Raw genomic sequence first — 19,822 nt, 5'->3', positions numbered from 1 at the left:
TGCAATGCACAGTCTTCTTTTTCTTTTTAGCATATTTATTTTCAATATAATATTATTGTACATGTATATATATTAGTATTTGTTCAATTCAAAGAATATTGTACTTATAACTTAGAAAATGGTTAAAAATATTCGAAAGTAAAACTAATTTAATGCAATCAAATATATGAATGATTGAAGTAATATTTTTTTTCATTTTCAATGCTTAAAATCCATTCAAAAACATCTTAACTCTTCTCTATCCCTATGTGTTTTCTTATATTGAAGTGACATTTTTTTGTTAACTTAAACATTTTATAGTATGTCCACATATAAAAAATATTTATAGTAGTTGATATTATGTTTTATCTAGAGCCTCTTGTAATAATAGACGATATTTATTACCCATTAATTAGTTTATTTAAAGGTATTATCTTGTAAAATTATATTTATGAAAGTGTGCCAAATATTACAAATATATGTAACAAAGTTTTAACTTCTAGAAACAAAATAAGACCTATCCATTGAAATAATCAATGTATAAAAAAAATTGAAATACTACATAATGCGTGGTTCCGAAGAATATACATAAAGAACTTTAGAAACTCAATCAAAATATTAATATTAGAGTGGCAATGAATATTTATGGTGATAAACTATACAGAATCCAATTTGGACTCAAATTCTTAACTATTTGCTATTTAAACATGATTATAAGATTAATTTGTTACTACCATAAAAAAAATTTAATTTATTGATATCAGTTTTTAAATATCGTGATTTTCTTTTTACCATTCATAATTATATTTTGAATTTTCAGTTAATATAATAACTCTTAAATCTATGATGTGTTTAAATTTGAAAATCTAACATAAAAACTGAATTTTAACAATTAATCTTAAAATATATATTTCAAATTTAAATATCAAATAATGAAGAGTTTTAAAAGTAGACTTTGTTGAGATTCTACTATATAATATTTTAAATAAAAACAATTTTATTTTCAACTCTTTACTATATATGTAACACCCGACCCAAAATGACATCGGGTATGAAGGGAAAATAAGATAACGGACGTTCGTAAGTCAAAAAGGCGAACCGATTTTTCTACAAATAAAAATTTATTTGGACTACCTAAAGTTTTATTAATTATTTGGCTTGGACTTGATAATTCTATCAAGCTTCTTACGTATCCCGAACATCTTTTAATATTTAAACCGGGAATCAAAGCCACGTAGTTCTACCTATTTTAGGTAGTTCTCTTAATTTATTGAGACGTTTTAACTTGTTGACACACCGATTAACATGATAATGATTTAATTGTATACAGGGGCGGATCTAGGGGGGTAAGGGAGGGTCTCCTGACCCTCCGACTCTCCGGAACACCCTTGACGAATAATGGTTCAGTTCCGAGCAGGAACCAAAATAGTTAAAATTAATACTTATAATGTAGAGTGTGATTATATAACATAAAACTAAGTTTGCATAGTTGGTTGGAGTGATAGTTAAAGGAAGCTTTACATCCATTTGGTCCTATGTTCGAATCTCCCCCTCCTCACTTTTTATCTCATTTTAGTTTTTTCTCTTAAACCTTATTATCCTTTAAAAATATCAATATTAAGTATCATTTTTAATCATTATTAACCTCATTCTCCTCTATTATTTCTAATTGTATTTTTTTAGTTACAAAATTCATGACCGAGAATACAATTTGATGAATAATTTCTCCAATTGACCAAACTGTCAACGTTAAGAATAAAATTGCTTTTGGCTGCCAACGTTAAGGGTAAAATTGTACCATTTTAGACGTTATGGGTAAAATTGTTTTTAGGTGTAAACATTAGAGTATTTTTGCACCTTATCTTTACTTTATATTGAATCTCAGTTGTTTTGTACCTTAATGTTTCTAATTATGATCAAATTTACCCTTATATTATCAAAAATTTGAAACTTTTGATTTAACTACTATGAATCAAAGACTTAAATCGTTATTAAGAAAAAAAAACTTCATGCAATGGAGCCCCTCCGGATTTTGAGCTCTGGCTCCACCACTGATTGTATATTTCACTTTATTACTATAATTTTATATTTCACTTTATCAAAACGAATCAAATCTAATAAACGTTTCGTTAAACTAGTTCATAAAAGAAATAAACGTTTGAAACCGACGTTTTATCAAACCAACTCGTAAACAAACAAACAAACGCTTTATCAAACCAAATCCGTAATCAAATAAACTCGTAATTAATCAAATGTAATACCTTATATCAAAATCTTAACTGATGACCGAAAACATAAAACCTTATATCAAAACGAACTCATAACCGAGAACTTAAAACCTTATATCAAAATCAACTCATAATCGACACATAGAACCTTATATCAAAAACCTCATATCCATTCTAGAGTTTCTCCCCTTACGTATCAATCCATAAACTTCATAAACCATATATAGTCAAGACGTCTCTTTAACCTTGCCTAATCCCGTATTGGTCTTACCCCACACTTCGCTGCCAATACCCGACTAGGTCTTTACACTGTGTACACAGGCCATGTTCCTCACTGAACATGGTCTTTAAATATCACAACCACCAATCCGGATCACTCTAGATGGATATAAAAATCACAAAATCACAATATGCTCAAGTATCTTTTCACAATCAAACGTTCAATTTATTCCATTATCATAAAACCACTTGACTTCAAATAACAATTTTCGCAAAAATAATCACAATCGTTAAAATCAAATAATCTTTTAATATAACTAAAATCGTTAAAAATTCATATAAAATCATCGATTCATAATTTAATCCAACTCCAAGAACTAAATAGCTCAAAATATTCTGTATCAATAAAATTTAATATCGTTTAAAAGGAAATATTCTTATCAGACTATTTTCGGTTACGATAACAAAATTCTAAACTGAATAATTATTTAGAACTATGGATACTATTAGACTCGTTAAACCATGTTAAACTATTAGGAGTATATTCGTCCTAGTTTTGTATTCAAATTTATAACTCTATTTAACAAATATCGGTATTGGTCCTTCTAATATATAACTTATTTTAACTCGACAATTTAAAGTCACTAAAATATTATACAAATAACTTAGAACTAAATTTTAAAACAAACACTTTTATTGGACTATTCTCGTTTATCACCGAAATTGTAACGTGTAAACTAAACTCATATCGTTAATTCCGACCGAAGGTTCAGTTAGACTCGTGACACTGTTACGAGTCTATCCATATAAATTTTTAGTTTCAATTTTTTTATATTAGTATTATTTTTCAATATATAATGATTTAGAACGTGACCGTTTAATAATTAACTAATGTCAATTCTTCCCGTTACCGAAACCTACAAACAATTATCCACTTCAGTTTGTAATTATCTTAACTATGACCGTATTAAAGTGAAAATAACATTACCTCTTATAAGTGTAAACATTCCAGATTCTAGACTGTCCACATGAGACCGTTTACTTTAGCTCGAGATCGTTGGCTCTATATAGATAAATTCTTATTCTTCGTTATCCTTGATCGATTACGTTTTGTTTTTCAAGAAGAAAAAGAAAACGAATGAGAAACATTATCAATCCTATGTAAACCCTTCCATGATCAAAGCCTCCCCAAAACTACAGCAAAATCACATCTTATATAGTTATTTATTTGATTTTCGGTTCGCCCCCACTCCAATTTCATTTTAGATATATTTATGATAAATGAAATCTCATCAATGATAACACATGTCTATTTATGAAAATTTATATACATTTGGCAAGCTTTCATCACTATTTAAGCTGATATGTTGACACATAAGGTTACTACCTAATTCTTCCTAATTCAATACATGCCACGTTGACTTGCAATAATTTATTTATTTATTTTTATAATACTAAATAAGCTAATTCATTTTGAAAGGAACATAATAATTAAGTAAAAATAAGATTATGTCAATTTAGAATGTGACATTTATCTGAGTTAGAACAAATTATAATTTAGGCTACTAAATTAGAGAACTTTAATTTGGACCCTTTGTTTAAAACATGTTAGGGTCTTATTCTTATTCATAAGAATTTAATCTAATATTATTAATTATATTTTAAATCAAATATTAATCATTTAATGTATATGATATATTCTAACATAAAAATAAAACATGGACACCAACGTCACAAAATATATATATATATATATATATATATATATATATATATTCAACTCTTAACTGTTATCTATTTTCACCATTATTGTTGTTATTTTTGTTTGCACTTTGTACATCATTTCTAAAATCTTAATCCTCTAAATTCAAAAGGAAGATGGTGTTGACAAACAAATTAAAACCATGCATATCTTGCAGATGATTTAAATATATCACCACAATTGATAGGCTCTCTCTTGGTCTTTATCTGAAGAAAAAAAATTAAATAAATAAAATAATTATCCATAATCTATATATATAAATTTTAAAACATTATAAATAAGCACACAATGATAGCAACATTTTATCTCTTATTTGAAGACACCCATATTTTCAAACACCAAACCAATAACAATTTCAAACTATTTATTTATTTAGTTATCATCGCCTGACCAGTTAAAAGCTTAAAGTTCATGGCATTTCTTTCTTTTTTTCTTAAGATGCATTTTTAGAATTAAGATTTCTTTATTTTTTAATAGACCATTTTACTTCAATTATATTTATACATATTCAAAACCAAATAAGTACAAAATTATGAGGAATACTAATTTGAGGACATCTTACAGAATATGATTTGAGGACATTAAGATGTTGACAAGCAAATAACAAAAGGAAAGGAAATGAGGGTCTTCAGTTTTGATAATAAATCTAAATGAATAGGAATGTTGGAGAGTAGAGATTAACTTAACAATTTGCACTTCAAGCTGTACACGATTCATATCTAAAGTTCATAGACCATCACTCCCATGCAACCAACTTGTACCTGAAAAACAAAATACCAACAACCATAATTTAACATTAAAAAGAAAGTTAAAGTTAAATATTAAACCAATTCATTTGTGCTTATAATAATTGGAGTTGAAGAAAATTATTAAAAGCACTATGTAATCGATTAGTTTAGCACATCATATTAGACATGGTTACTTACTTACCATCTAATTGACCAGAAAATATCAATTAATATGGAAACATCAGTTTGCATTATGCAACAAAGAAGGCAAGCATGTTGCAAAAATTTAAATTAACTCAAGTCCTTCCATTTTACATTGATATCAATATGACTCAAAGATTCCCTCCACATCATAGCTAAAGTCACTATGCGATGTTATATAACAGTATCAAATATCTAAATGACATACCTTTTCCATTTGATAGATCCACTAAAGCTTTGAAGGACCATATTCTTGTATGCTTAAGAGACCTTCTATCCTTACCAATCAGTTATGTAAATGCAAAGCCATGACCTACAGCAAAATATAGATCAGAACTCAAAATAAGTAAAACCCAAAATATGGAAGAGCTGGACTGAAAAAAAAAACTTGATTGGTTTTCTATAATTAAGTTTTATACCCATAATATGTTATGTGAATGTGAAACTCTTTGTCCATTAATTCACCAGGAGTATCTATGTATCTTCAAGAATAAAAAGAGAGATAAATAACATAAGCACAAACTTATTACCTACATGCATTTGAAGAATTGGCTGCCATGACAGAGCAAAACCAAAAAACAACGGATGAGATTGAATTTATAGTACTGACCAACGAATTCATATACTCCATTTCATCGGAAGCATTAAAGAAAACCAATTATCTTTTGAATTTCAAGTGAAATAGAATCGAACAACCAAAATTTCTTATCTGAAAAGATCTAACCTTAAAAAAAGACCTCATAAGAGGTCACAATAATGATAAACAAACCGTTAGAGCAGTGTCAAAAATACCCCCAATCATGGAGAAGCAACATGTAGAAGAAAACATTAAAAAATCATCAACATTTAGAAGATTGCAAGATAAACCAAACCGAAACTTATTTGCTAAACTTATCAAAATTGAAAAATAAATAAACATCTAGACATGTCCTGGTTCAACTCTGATTTTAGGCAAAATAGAGCTGGACTGAAAAAATTGGAACCCCTAAATTTTTGGATCCAAATTAAAACTTGATGTTCACCTATAATTTTAAAGCTAATGAGTAAGAAAACTCACCACATAATCCATTTGTACAATCTGCATTTGTAAGGATATCCAGGTAAGCACCTGATACACAATAAAAGGAGAAAAGCCATTAGTACAGAAGGAGAATTCGCTATTCAGAGAGTTTATCAAAGGGTCTTAGAAGGAGAACTTAAAAAGAAGCTCTTATTCGAAATGTTGATGTTAAGCATTGTTATAGAGACACATCAGACATATAGAATGTATAATGACATTAGGATATTTGTTTTCCAATAATATACATATTTTAATGTGTGATATTTTAGAGAATATATAGTCTAAAATGAATGACTGTGATTATAGAGTGTAAAATGTATGAAATGAAAGTATTTGAGTCGTATAGTGTACCAAAGAATAGAAGAGAGCAAACTCTCAAGTTTCTCTAATTTTCTATCTATTTATTGAATAATAAAATCACATACTACTTGTACCTAGTGACTTGTTTTTCTCCTTATTTTGATGCTGGAGATATGATAAGGGTGGCACTTCCCAAGCTTGGGAAGTCTGCAAATTTCAAAGAATATGGAAAAGAGAGGCTCAAGCACAATATATCAAAAAAAAAAAGAGGAGACATAACACAGAGAAAAACCCAATCTCTAATAGATTTTTAGCAGAATAAATCAATCAATGCTTAAACACCACACCATCAGTCATTTCTTCTTTGCAACTACACTTCAAGCACAAGACATAGAAAGAAAGGAAACAAAAAAACGGAGACTTACTTGAGACCAGATCGTAAACATCTGCGGCAGATTCTCCTTCAAGAAACCGATAAAAGAATCTCCCAAACCTGTCTCTAGTCTCCTTAATCGTTTTAATTCTCTCCTCCACTTGAAAATTCTTAAATTCTTGCTCTCTAATCCTACAATCCTCTTTAACCCCAATAATCTTCTCTTCCGCAAATGACCGTCCCAACTCCAGAAGAGCAGATTGAAAGTGCGCTGATAAGGCGAGACATAGAAGTAAACGCGCCAGTTGTCATCAGAGGCATCATTTTCTGATATCAATTTACGCCCCCAATGATGTTAACGGGATTTTGTAGTCTGGTACTGTAGTGTAAGCGGCGGTGTCTAGGATTTTATAGTCTTAAGAAGTTGTTGTTGGTCCCTGATAATTAGTTCCAAGGGGGGGTTAGGAACTAATATAACTTTTTCGCGTTTTAATTAAGCTGACTGGAAGTAATTTGGAGAGTTTATTAACTCTGCTTTTAGTCAGCTTGGTGAGATATGTTTGAAGACAACTTTAGTCAGATGTTGACTAAAGTTGTTTTCTCGTGAGTTGAGAATTGACACTCTTGGAGGTCAGCTTCTAACTCAGCACCACTTATTTACTCAAGGTCAGCTTAGCCAGTTTATATGCTGAGTAAATTTAGCAAACAACACATACAATATAAGAGAGAGTTCAGAGATTACTCAGTACCACTTATCCTGGTTCGGTCTCTCTGCCTACGTCCAGTCCCCAGAGTCCTCCGGGCTTTTTGAATCCAATACTGAGCTCTTTAACGGTAGAGCACAAACCAATTACAAGGCAGTTGAATATGTAAGAGTACCTTCCTCTATTCGTCTACTCAACTCCTACTAAGTGCTACAACCCAGCACCTAGATTTCTCTACCACTGAATGCTTACAACCAAGCACTCAGCTTAACACTCTCAATATTCCTATTGATCACACACTTGTTCTTTTTATGCTAAAGAACACTTTAGATGATTACACAACAATCAATCTAGCATTTACATATAGAATAGAAAAGTGGGTGTAAGATCCTTTTGTATTTGAGTGCTTTCAAGATTTTCTCTCTTTGTATTTTTCTCTTGATGCTTCGGTGCAGATCCAAGGTTCTTCATTGTCCTTTTATAGAAGGAAATTGCAGATTTGGATCCTTTGAATTGTTGTTACCGTTAACACCAAAATGGCACTTTAGGGGAACAATTTCTGGTTAGTCTTCAGACTGCTCCGCCATTCTCTTTCACTATTTTCTTCAGGCGTCAGGTTTGTCTTCTTGCGTCTGGCTTGTCTTTTTGTGTCAGTTGTCTTTTACCAATAATCCAGCATCCCATGACTCTTGGAATTAGTCTTTTAGGTGTCTTCGAGGTTCCAATTATTGGTGCAGAAGATTGGCAGACTTTGTCCTTTAGTGAACGGATCCTTCATGCTGTCCTGACTGTTACTCAGCTTCGTTTGTTCTTCTTCGAATGTTCAACGTTCAAGCTGAGTTCCTTCAAGGTCAGCTCCGTTCTGTTTAACTGCTTCTGAAGAAGTCTTCAAATTTAGTCAGCCTCGTTTTGCTTCTGAGTCCTACTCCACTCAGCTTATATTCTATCATGCTGAGTTCCGTTTCGCTTGTGCTGACTTTTGTCCTGTCTTTACTTTATATATTTTTGCACTCAATATTTAACAAACATATTAGTACAATTAAATCAAAGCATCTAAATTTAATTGCCTTTTAATCATGGATGATTTTGTCAAATCAAAATCTTGTGGAAAGGTGTTTCAACAAACTCCCCCATTTTGATGTTGGCAAAATACATAATTACGGAACTCAGTTATAAGTTGCCCCATGATTGATATTTTTTGAGATGACTCCCCCGTAAGGGTTGCACACATTTTGTCTTAATTTTATTCTAAACATTCCAAGATCTAATTTGATTAGACTTAAGACATTTGTGTTTACTGACTCAGTTTTAGTTTTGAGCTTGTTTGGATTTAAGTCAGTTTTGTAGGTATGTTGTTTCTCAGTTTATTTTTAGTGTTAATGTGTTTAATCTTTTTGATTTGTTTGTTCAAAATTGATTAGTCAGATCAGGAAGACAACTAATACTTGTTATATTGATTTAAGCAACAACAAAAAAACATATTAACCTAAACAGCAAACAACCATATATTCAATGACAGGATATAACGCTAAGTCTTAGACATTGACTAAGCTAGTTTTACTTCTTCTTTTTCTGAGCTGAGAGACCAGCAACAATTCCTTTTCCTTTCTCTTTCTCTTTGCTTCCAGAAGCATTACCTGCAGGCTGAGGCTGAGTTCCTCCTTGACGCTGAGTTCCTCCTTGACTTGTCTCCCCCGTTTTGCCATCATCGGGTTTGTAGAGGAAAGTTTCATTTCGTGCTGCAGAGGAGAGATAATGGGAGTAGCGCTGAAGCCTTTTGGTGCTTTCACCCAAGCCATCAATAACTGGGACACTATCGTCCTGGATATGCCTAGGAACCCGAAGAGAGCTACTGATCATGCTGAGGAGGCATTCATGAGATTTGCTCAGGCAGGTGAGTGAGCCTGTGATCTGTCCAAAAGCTTGATGGAACAGTTTCAGCAGAGCAGAATCATAAAACATGCGCTGGCCATTGTTGATGCGCATTGACTTCATGATAGCTTGTGAAAAGCTCATGAGTTCAGTGTTGGAGATGGGATCAACATCCATCTGGGCTCTATCGATGTTGAGTAGTCTGACTGCTTCACTTAATTGGTCAATAGTACACTGAGAAAAGGAGGATACTAAGTCACGTGTACTGGTCAGCTCAGTATGAAGCTTGGTGAAGCATTGTTGAAGTTCAGCAGAGGTGGCAAACTCAGCATTGCCGGGTGGACTTGATTTGGTCAGCTCAACATTCAGCTTGGCAAAGCAGTCTTGCAATTCAGCAGACGTAGCAGACTCAGGATTGGCAGTTGCGCTAGAGGTGGTCAGTTCCGCTGTTAGCTTAGCAAAATAGCTTTGAAGCTCAGTGGAAGTGATATATCCTGGATTGACTTCTGACAGTTGGTGAATTTTGCCTTCAAGCGAGTTCATATGGGTGGCCATGGTAAGCACCAGTTCAGTCAGTTTTTCTATTTGCCCTTGATTCGGTTGCTGAGTTTGAACCACAGTGATAACGCTGACCAGATCCTTTAGTCCTCGAAGTTCATTCAGAAGCTGAGTAATACCTGACAGGTGGGAGGACTCAGCTTGAGTAGATTGGTGACCATCAGCTTGAGTAGTGTGTAAATCTTGAAGCAGGGACTGAGCAGAAGCAATGACACGTCGGCCAGACTCAGTAGCATTCAAGTATGCAAATTTAGCAGCATTAGACTCAGAGGCTGGGACTGAGTTTGATGGTGGTGGAGGAGTTGGTTCTCTACCAGATTGAGTACCTTGATTGGTACCTGGACTTTGATTGATCGGATGAGCTGAGTCATCAACATGTTGTGTTGGAGGTGGAGTTTGATTAGATAAGTTAATCTGCTCAGCTTGAAGAGTCGAAGTGGAGACAGGAAGTGTGTCACCTTGAGCAGCTTGAATTGGATCTGCAGGGTTTTTGGCTTGTTCCTTATCCTGAGTAACAGAGGCTTGTTTTTCCACTGGATTTTCTGGTGGTGACTCAGTCTCATTAGAGAAGTACTGGAACTGGATTTTAGTGAGGTTAGTTTCAAGCTCATCAATGGGAAAGTCGTCCATGAGATCAATTTGCTTTTGCGCTTTCTTTTTGAGTCTTCGCCGTGTCTCAGCTTTTGGCGGTGAATGGTCAGTTCGAATACCTTCACTGGACTCAGTAGCAACTGTTTCCTCTTCGACAAGTTGCTCAACAGGACCCTCAACAGCATTACTTTCTCTTTTTCCCTGCTCAGCATCATCCTGAGATTTCTCAACATTTGGAGATTCTTCCTGCTCAGTATTAGCTTCTTGGTGCTCAACATGTTGCTCAGTTTCTTCTACAGCTTCCTTTTCTCGGTCAGTTCCATGACCTTCAGGTTGAGCACAGGCTAGTGGGATAGCTTCCACTATTTTTAAGGAGTTCCCCTTTTTCCTTTTCTTTAAAGGGGATTCTGAAGTTTCTTCTTCCTCATCCTCAGGCTCTTCTTGCCTTTTTCTTTTCTCAGCTAACTCAGCTTGCTCCTTAGCCTTGTCATTTTTAGCTTTTTCTTTTGATGAAAGCCTTACTTTCTTTGGGATAGCATGAATGTCTTTTGAGCAGGTTTCTACAGCCTTTCTCTTCTTCCTTCTCTCAGGCTGAGCTGTCTCAGGTGACTCAGCATGAGCCTCAACATCTTTTGCAGGCTCAGCTTCAAGCTCAGTTTCTGGTTGCTCAGCTTCTTCATCTTCTTCAGCATCTCCAGCTCCTTCATATCCCTTCAAGGGTTGATTGTATAACAGTCCATCCAGTAGAACTGCAGTGATTTCACTTCCCAATGTACTTGTTTCATTCACCGTCTCTATTTGCTTGTCTTGTGTAATTTTTGTAATGAGAGAGCCCAAGCAGAGTTTCTTACCACTTCGTTGAAACGCTCCAACCAGAAAGACGGGAAGATTGAACGGAGTGTAGGTCAACATATGCCAGATGAAGCACTATTCGAAGTTTGATGCGGATGAAGATGAGCTGAGTTTGGGGAAGATAAAGTTGGTCAGCATGAAGTGGACCATCTTTTGTTCTTTACCCATACAGGTGCTGGGTATTTCACCCTTATGATCTTTGGGTTTACAGAACCCCTTAAGCTTCTCAGTTGTGTCTTTTGGCATTTTCTCCTTTGTCGTTCTAAATTGAATTCCTTCGTCTGGTAAATCTAGTAATGTGGCTAGATAGGCAGGGGTTACGATGATTTTCTGACCTTTAACAGTGGTCTCCAAATAGTCAGAGTCATCTGCATCAACACGTAGATTCGAGTAGAATTCCCGTACTAACCTGGGATAGGTTGTTCCTGAAAGAGAGAAGAGACCTTTCCACTTGTTCTTCTCGATCCATTCACAGAATGGTTTCTCAGACGAGACAAAACTTGGAGAAAACCATCGGCATTTTAAAACCTCCAGATTGTTGACCTTTAAGTGTACCTTGATCATTTTCCTTTCTATTTCCGTCGAAGGACCCGCGTGGTCAGTGGGTTTGTCTATGGTTTGAGTTTTAGGGGTTTTGTTTTTGCTGGGAGCCATTTTTGAAGGTTTTGAGGTTCTTAGAGAGAGAAAGAAGTTCGATTTCAGGAGATTACAGGCGTAAGGAATGAAGAGTGGGGATTCTTCCACTTTTTATATAAATTTACGGCGGCCCTTAATCATTAACTAGCCGTTTTTACCTAGGGACGTTCAACCGACAAAAATTCTGTCATTTATGACATCTTCGGCGCATGGGATTTAATGTGCGTCTTCCCAAGGTGCCAGAGGTTACACGTGTAGGTTCTTTTTACGCGAGTGGGTTTTTACTAGGTTTTGCTAGAATTCGAAGCATACACGATATTGAGTGCCTAACTTTTGTGAGGATAATTTCTCTATCTCTAATTAACTCAACATACGTTGCTCACTCAGCATGTTTATCTACTCAGCATATGATGTTTACTCAGCTTTTATGCCTACTCAGTATCATCACTCAATATATATGTCATTTCAGCATAGGGTGGCTTTTTCATTTTCAAATTTAGTAAGGAGTAGATATTTTACTCAACATGGCATTTGCACAATCATTCAAAGTTCCACTCATATGGCAATTATTCGATACAGATTTAGTTAGAGTGGATTTGACATACCAATTGTTGCCCTTAGTGTGTTGAATTGTTCTCGTGCCAAGGGCTTTGTGAAGATATCTGCCAGCTGATCATTTGTTGGCACATAGGTCAGCTTGATCTCATCTTTTAGTACATGATCTCTGATGAAGTGATGCCTTATGCTAACATGCTTCATCCTGCTGTGTTGGACTGGGTTCTTTGATAGATCAATGACACTTTTGTTGTCACATTTGATCTCTATTGTTTTTGTTTTGACTCCATAATCCTCAAGCTGTTGCTTTATCCATAGGACTTGAGCAACACAGCTTCCAGCAGCCACGTACTCAGCTTCAATTGTAGATAGGGCTACGGATGATTGCTTCTTGCTGAACCAAGATACTAGGCAGCTTCCGAGAAAATGGCATCCTCCCGAAGTACTCTTCCGTTCTAGCTTATCTCGTCCATAGTCAGCATCAGTATATCCAATAAGTGTGAAGTCATTTGAGGTTGGATACCATAGACCTGCATCAACTGAGCCTTGCAAGTATCTAAAAATTCTTTTTACAGCAGTTAGATGAGATTCCCTGGGGTCAGCTTGATATCTAGCACAATAGCATACTGAGTATTGAATATCTGGTCTACTAGCAGTGAGATAGAGTAAAGAACCTATCATACCTCGATAGAGCTTACTATCAACTGACTTACTCTTCTCATCCTTGCATAGGACAGTATCAGTACCCATGGGGGTTGATATTGGTTTGCAATCTACCATGTTGAATTTCTTTAACATTTCCTTGGTGTACTTAGACTGACTTATAAAGATGCCATTCTTACCTTGCTTGATTTGAAGTCCAAGGAAGAAGTTGAGTTCACCCATCATTGACATCTCAAACTCAGTTTGCATCTGTTGGCTAAATTCTTTGCACAAAGAATCGTCAGTAGCACCAAATATTATATCATCTACATATATTTGTGCAAGTAGGGTATGTTTACCCTTTTTCTTAATGAACAAGGTTGTGTCAGCTTTTCCCCTGACATAGTTCCTGGTCAGCAGGAAGTTGGTCAACCTTTCATACCAAGCTCTTGGAGCTTGCTTTAGGCCGTACAGGGCCTTTTTGAGTTTATAAACGTGGTTTGGAAATTTTGGATCTTCAAACCCAGGAGGTTGATTAACATATACCTATTTGTTTATAAATCCATTAAGAAACACACTTTTTACATCCATTTGGTATAGTTTGAAGTTCATGTAACTGGCATAGGCACACAATATACGTATAGCTTCTAATCTAGCAACAGGAGCGAATGTTTCTCCATAGTCTATACCCTCTTGCTGACTATAGCCTTGGGCTACAAGTCGAGCTTTGTTTCTAATCACATTTCCATGCTCATCTAGCTTATTTCTAAAGACCCACTTGGTTCCTATGGGCTTTGATTCCTAGGTTTAGGTACTAAATCCCATACCTCATTTCTGGTGAATTGATCAAGCTCTTCTTGCATAGCATTGATCCAATATTCATCTTGCTCAGCATCGGCAAAGTTCTTTGGCTCATGTATTGAGACGAATGCAACATTGCTGAGGTATTTTCTAAGCTGATCTCTGGTCATTAATTTGTTGTTGGTGGCATCAAGAATGGCTTGTTCTGTATGTCCTCTTGGGATCTTTATTTCCTTGGGCAATGTTGAGTCGTTTGGAAGAGGGGTTTCTACAATCTCTACAGGAGTAGATTGGTCAGCAAATGATATTTCAATTTCTTGCTTACCTTGGGTCAGCTCCTGTATAGATGACACAGAGGCTTCTGGTTGATCAGCAGAAGCTGAGTCTGGTTCATCTTCTTCAGGCTGAGCTGACTTACTTGTAGGGTCAGTTTCATCGAACTCAACATGTACAGACTCTTCTACAACCTGAGTTCTTTTATTAAATACTCTATATGCTTTACTGTTTGTTGAGTACCCTAAAAAGATCGCCTCGTCAGCTTTAGCATCAAATTTAGCAAGGTTGTCTTTTGTATTGAGTATAAAGCATTTACACCCAAAGGCACAAAAGTATCCAATGTTGGGCTTTCGTCCTTTCCAAAGCTCATATGGGGTTTTCTTAAGTATAGGTCTAACTAGAGCCCTATTCAGTATGTAACATGCCGTGTGAACAGCTTCACCCCAGAAGTACTTTGGAAGCCTATTTTCACTCAGCATTGTCCTAGCTATTTCGACAATGATTCTATTTTTCCTTTCAACGACCCCATTTTGTTGAGGTGTTCTAGGAGCAGAGAAGTTGTGGTCAATACCGCTGGTTTCATAGAATTCATCAAACTGTTGGTTTTTGAATTCTCCACCATTGTCGCTTCTAATGTGAGCTACTCTTAGGTCTTTGTCATTTTCAAGCTTTTTGATCAATGTGGTTAACATCTCAAAGGTTTCATCCTTGCTACTCAGCAAGATGATCCAAGTGTACCGAGAGAAATCATCTACAATAGCCAAGGAAAATTTCTTACCTCCCAAGCTGAGTGGCTGGATAGGTCCAAAAAGATCCAAGTGTAGTAATTCCAATGGTCTTTTGGTTGAGACAATATTTTTGCTATGAAATGACTTTTTAGTTTGTTTGCCTTGCTGACAGGCTTTACACAGTTGATCTTTTTCAAATTTTAATTTGGGTAATCCCTCAACTAATTGCTTTCTAGCTAATTTGGCAAGAAGGTCCATGCTGACATGCCCAAGTCTTCTATGCCATAGCCAGGAGTTGTCCTCTTTAGACACTAAGCATATGTTTTTAGAAAACTGTTTTTCTAAGTTTAACATATATACATTTTCTACACGAGGGGCAGTTAAAATCAATTCATTTGTATTTCCCTCGAGTATTTGACACTTAGTATCATCAAATACAACCTTTCTGCCGCTCTTGCAAAGCTGAGCTACACTCAGCAGATTGTATTTGAGACCTTTAACTAAGGAGACAGACTCAATGGTTGGGTTACCTCCGATAGTACCTGAGCCGACTATCTTACCCTTCTTGTTGTCTCCGAAGCTTACACTTCCACCTCGTTTAAGCTCTAGTGTGATGAACTAAGTTTCATCACCTGCCATGTGCCTTGAGCATGCGCTGTCTATATACCATAGTTTTGACTTCTCCACGCATGTCAAGCTGACCTGCAGTTTAAACTATTCATTTTTAGGTACCCAATTCCTTTTGGGTCCTTTCTTGTTAGTATAAATAGGTGCAAAATCATATTTTAACTTGTGACGGCATAATTTTGTGGTGTGGCCTGGCTTACCACAGAAATCACAAAAAGGTACCCTTTGTGGGTTGAACTGAGTATGGTCAGTATTATTGTGTTGAGCATGCCAACATACTTTTGTGGTATGCCCTTTTCTTCCACAGAAGTCACATTGGACAATCAGCTTGTTATGCCAGCACACATCCTTTGTGTGTCCCATTTTTCCACAACACTCACATTGAGTAAATTGCTTATGCTGACTGGTATTTGTGTACCCATCATGGGGTTTATTTCTTTTTTAGCCCTTCCCTTGACTTTGTAATGTTGTGATATCCTTTCTAAGTTTCTTTGACTCAGATTGAACCTCCGTGACAAACTTATGTAAGATTTGCATGTTGGTATGCAAGTCAGAGTTGTCCTGGAGAAGATATCGGAGGTCACTTAGCTTGACCTCTTCAATCTCATCACAGCGCCTGCTGAGTGCCTTAATCTTTTTGTTACACTTCTTAGTTAGTGTATATAAGTCACTCAGGGCATTTACCATTTCGTTTCTAAGCAAAAGTAAGGATGTTACCTCATTGTTGTGATTCTCTTGGTTAGTTTCATCAGAAAGGTCAGCTTGCTCAGATTGGGATTGGTCAGCTCCATCATCTGCCATAAAACATATATTGGCTGTTTCATTTTGCTCAGCTTCAGATGATGTTGACTCGTCACTGTCACTCCATGTGGCTACCATAGCCTTTTTGCTTCCCTTCTTCTCTTTCTTGAGGTTGGGACAGCTTGACTTGATGTGCCCGGTTTGATGACACTCAAAACATGTGACAGACTTCGAGCTGTCCTTCTTGTACTTGTCACTTGACTCAGCATTATACTTGTCATTTCTTCTAAATGACCTTTTGCCGTTTCTATCATTCCTTCTGAACAGCTTCTTCATTTTTCTGGTGAACATGGCTATTTCCTCATCATCAGTTGACTCAGCTTCAGTCGAGTCAGCTTTCATGACAAGTGACTTTTGTTTCTTATCTTCTGATTTTTCTTTCTCTTTGGCTTCAAAGTTTTTCATAGAGATTTCATGGGTCAGCAGGGATCCGATCAGCTCATCATATTTATAGGTAGTCAAGTCTTGAGCTTTTTCTACGGCTGTTTTCTTTACTTGCCAACTCTTAGGCAGACTTCTCAGAATTTTCTTCACCTGTTCCTCTTCAGTGAAGTTCTTTCCAAGCCTTTTTAGCTCATTTATAATATTTGTGAACCTTGCGTTCATTTCTGAGATGTCTTCATTCTCATTCATCTCAAACAGCTCATACAATCGCATGTGTTGGTTCACTTTGGATTCCTTGACCTTGCTAGTGCCTCCATAGGTCACTTCCAACTTCTTCCAGATCTCCTGTGCTGACTCACAACCTGAAATCTTATTGTATTCTGCAGCATCTAACGCACAGTGAAGCATATTGATAGCCGAAGCATTATTTTGTAATTTTCTGAGGTCATCCTCTGTCCACTCAGTTTCACTTTTGATAACTTTCTCATTATCAACAGTTTTATAAGGTATATGTGGACCTTGAACTATTGCAAGCCATGCACTCATGTTTGTGGCTTGAATAAAGTTCTTCATCATATTCTTCCAAAATGTATAATTAGATCCAAAGAATAGGGGAGGTCTAGTGATTGATAGTCCCTCAGGGAGTATCTGTGTTGTTTGGTTTCCTGGAAGGAACCGAGTGCTATTCTCATCCATTTTTAGGGATCATCTCAAGATTGTTAAATCTTTGAGTAGTGAGCTTAATGGCTCTGATACCACTTGTTGGTCCCTGATAATTAGTTCCAAGGGGGGGGGGGGGATTAGGAACTAATATAACTTTTTCGCGTTTTAATTAAGCTGACTGGAAGTAATTTGGAGAGTTTATTAACTCTGCTTTTGGTCAGCTTGGTGAGATATGTTTGAAGACAACTTTAGTCAAATGTTGACTAAAGTTGTTTTCTCGTGAGTTGAGAATTGACACTCTTGGAGGTCAGCTTCTAACTCAGCACCACTTATTTACTCAAGGTCAGCTTAGCCAATTTATATGCTGAGTAAATTTAGCAAACAACACATACAATATAAGAGAGAGTTCAGAGATTACTCAGTATCACTTATCCTGGCTCGGCCTCTCTGCCTACGTCCAGTCCCCAGAGTCCTCCGGGCTTTTTGAATCCAATACTGAGCTCTTTAACGGTAGAGCACAAACCAATTACAAGGCAGTTGAATATGCAAGAGTACCTTCCTCTATTCGTCTACTCAACTCCTACTAAGTGCTACAACCCAGTACCTAGATTTCTCTACCACTGAATGCTTACAACCAAGCACTCAGCTTAACACTCTCAATATTCCTATTGATCACACACTTGTTCTTTTTATGCTAAAGAACACTTTAGATGATTACACAACAATCAATCTAGCATTTACACAGAGAATAGAAAAGTGGGTGTAAGATCCTTTTGTATTTGAGTGCTTTCAAGATTTTCTCTCTTTGTATTTTTCTCTTGATGCTTCGGTGCAGATCCAAGGTTCTTCATTGTCCTTTTATAGAAGGAAATTGCAGATTTGGATCCTTTGAATTGTTGTTACCGTTAACACCAAAACGGCTCTTTAGGGGAACAATTTCTGGTTAGTCTTCAGACTGCTCCGCCATTCTCTTTCACTGTTTTCTTCAGGCGTCAGGTTTGTCTTCTTGCGTCTGGCTTGTCTTTTTGTGTCAGTTGTCTTTTACCAATAATCCAGCGTCCCATGACTCTTGGAATTAGTCTTTTAGGTGTCTTCGAGGTTCCAATTATTGGTGCAGAAGATTGGCAGACTTTGTCCTTTAGTGAACGGATCCTTCATGCTGTCCTGACTGTTACTCAGCTTCGTTTGTTCTTCTTCGAATGTTCAACGTTCATGCTGAGTTCCTTCAAGGTCAGCTCCGTTCTGTTTAACTGCTTCTGAAGAAGTCTTCAAATTTAGTCAGCCTCGTTTTGCTTCTGAGTCCTACTCCACTCAGCTTATATTCTGTCATGCTGAGTTCCGTTTCGCTTGTGCTGACTTTTGTCATGTCTTTACTTTATATATTTTTGCACTCAATATTTAACAAACATATTAGTACAATTAAATCAAAGCATCTAAATTTAATTGCCTCTTAATCATGGATGATTTTGTCAAATCAAAATCTTGTGGAAAGGTGTTTCAACAGTTGTGTTTGTGACGAATCTGGGTTAGAAATCATTGGATTTTGAATTTCAAATTAGTTTTTCCAATTCTTACTGATAAGTTGGGTTTAGTTAGGACCGGGGTTTAAACATATCTCAAACAGTTCTTTTACGTTTTGAAAAACAATTTAACACGGAATGATGTCTATGTTGCCGGCAAGAGATTTTGATTCCAATTCATTCGGTGTCAGATAGCGTATACCCAAAAACTCTATTCGAATAAAATTTATAATTTTTTTTTTAAAAAAAGCTTTGAATTGTGTCAAATTGACACATCAGTTTGCTGCTCTCTTAATGTGCCACGTCTTATTAAAGAGTTTATTTTGTTTCCATGCTTTATATATATTATAGATTTGATGTTTTAGTAGATACCAATATCATTTTATTAAATGCATCTAAAAAGGACAATAAGAAGAGAAAATCGGACCCAACGTTTCTAAGAAAGAAAAAAAATTGAAAATTGGAACAATCCTTATAATTTACTACAATTTATTCAATTTGCAAATAATCATGTAATGAAATGTAACCAATTATTTTTTTTTGGTAGAAACAGGAAAGAAAACAAACCAACACCGAGACAAAAGCTAACCTGGGATCAGCCTAGGAAAGCTAACCCCAACTCTGTCCTCTAAAAGGAGAGAAGAAAGATAGATAGGAGGATCAGAAAGGGTGGAAACGCCTAACATCCCCTCGTGCCCAGCCGCCGCCAAGCGATCCACAATTCGATTTTGTTCTCTGTAGATGTGGCTGAACTCTAAGGAC

General features: G+C 35.8%; 1 long non-coding RNA gene across 2 annotated transcripts; it reads right to left on the bottom strand.

Moving 5' to 3' along the window:
• Positions 1–4,219: 4,219 nt before the first annotated feature.
• Positions 4,220–7,225, bottom strand: LOC136209280 (uncharacterized). 2 transcript variants are annotated; one of them, XR_010677445.1, is made up of 5 exons: positions 6,903–7,225; positions 6,175–6,225; positions 5,326–5,430; positions 4,876–4,949; positions 4,220–4,394 (listed from the first exon to the last, which is right to left on the bottom strand). It is a non-coding gene; the product is annotated as an uncharacterized lncRNA (long non-coding RNA). The 2 variants fall into 2 exon arrangements; XR_010677444.1 differs by lacking the exon at positions 4,220–4,394 and having other exon boundaries at positions 4,405–4,949.
• Positions 7,226–19,822: the final 12,597 nt, after the last annotated feature.

The sequence above is a fragment of the Euphorbia lathyris genome, chromosome 10 (genome assembly GCF_963576675.1).
Source record: "Euphorbia lathyris chromosome 10, ddEupLath1.1, whole genome shotgun sequence".
NCBI lineage: Eukaryota > Viridiplantae > Streptophyta > Magnoliopsida > Malpighiales > Euphorbiaceae > Euphorbia > Euphorbia lathyris.
The sequence above is the reverse complement of the archived record's forward strand: the minus strand, read 5'-3'. Positions and strand labels throughout refer to the sequence as shown.